This window comes from Bombina bombina, chromosome 6 (genome assembly GCF_027579735.1).
Source record: "Bombina bombina isolate aBomBom1 chromosome 6, aBomBom1.pri, whole genome shotgun sequence".
NCBI lineage: Eukaryota > Metazoa > Chordata > Amphibia > Anura > Bombinatoridae > Bombina > Bombina bombina.
This window is the reverse complement of record NC_069504.1, coordinates 646968904-646970439: the sequence shown is the minus strand read 5'-3', so window position 1 is coordinate 646970439 and position 1536 is coordinate 646968904.

Sequence of the window (1536 nt, the reverse complement as noted above, 5' to 3'; positions counted from 1 at the left end):
TTCATTTAAAAATTCATCTGAAAAAAAGAGAAGTTTTAAAAGACTTTTATGTATACTAGAAGGAGAAATAACAGACATAGCCTTCTTAATGGATTTAAAAAATAAAATCTCTTATGTTATCAGGAACACTCTGAAAATTAGATGTTGACGGACAGCAACAGGTAATGTAACAGTACTAAAGGAAATTTTATCTGCATTAATAAGTTTGACATGACATGCAATACAAATAACAGCTGGAGAAACAGATACCAAAAGTTTATAGCAGACTTAGCTTGGTAGCTCCAGCACTGTGCAGTGATTTTCCTGTAGTAACTTCTGACTCAGTTGCAACGTGGAACATCTTGCAATATGTAAAAGAAAAAAACAACATATAAAGCAAAATTGATCAAATTCCTTAAATGACAGTTTCAGGAATGGGAAAAAAATGCCAGTGAACAAGCTTCTAGCAACCAGAAGCAATAAATAATGAGACTTAAATAATGTGGAGACAAAAAATGACGCCCATATTTTTTAGCGCCAAAAAAGACGCCCACATTATTTGGCGCCTAAATGCTTTTGGCGCCAAAAATGACGCCACATCCGGAACGCCGACATCTTTGACGCAAAATAACGTCAAAAAATGACGCAACTTCCGGCGACACGTATGACGCCGGAAACGGAAAATAATTTTTGCGCCAAAAAAGTCCGCGCCAAGAATGACGCAATAAAATGAAGCATTTTCAGCCCCCGCGAGCCTAACAGCCCACAGGGAAAAAAGTCAAATTTTTGAGGTAAGAAAAAATATGATAATTCAATGCATAATCCCAAATATGAAACTGACTGTCTGGAAATAAGGAAAGTTGAACATTCTGAGTCAAGGCAAATAAATGTTTGAATACATATATTTAGAACTTTATAAATAAAGTGCCCAACCATAGCTTAGAGTGTCACAGAAAATAAGACTTACTTACCCCAGGACACTCATCTACATGTTTGTAGAAAGCCAAACCAGTACTGAAACGAGAATCAGTAGAGGAAATGGTAAATATAAGAGTATATCGTCGATCTGAAAAGGGAGGTAAGAGATGAATCTCTACGACCGATAACAGAGAACCTTATGAAATAGACCCCGTAGAAGGAGATCACTGCATTCAATAGGCAATACTCTCTTCACATCCCTCTGACATTCACTGCACGCTGAGAGGAAAACCGGGCTCCAACTTGCTGCGGAGCGCATATCAACGTAGAATCTAGCACAAACTTACTTCACCACCTCCCTTGGAGGCAAAGTTTGTAAAACTGATTTGTGGGTGTGGTGAGGGGTGTATTTATAGGCATTTTAAGGTTTGGGAAACTTTGCCCCTCCTGGTAGGAATGTATATCCCATACGTCACTAGCTCATGGACTCTTGTTAATTACATGAAAGAAAGTCACCCTAGATTTGAAGATATAATTTTAATATGTAAGATAAAAAAGTGGAGTAAAGTAGAAAATAACCAGTATGTCAATCCCCAATAAAAAAATGTCAGTCAGTGTATCTAACTCATACTTTTTAGA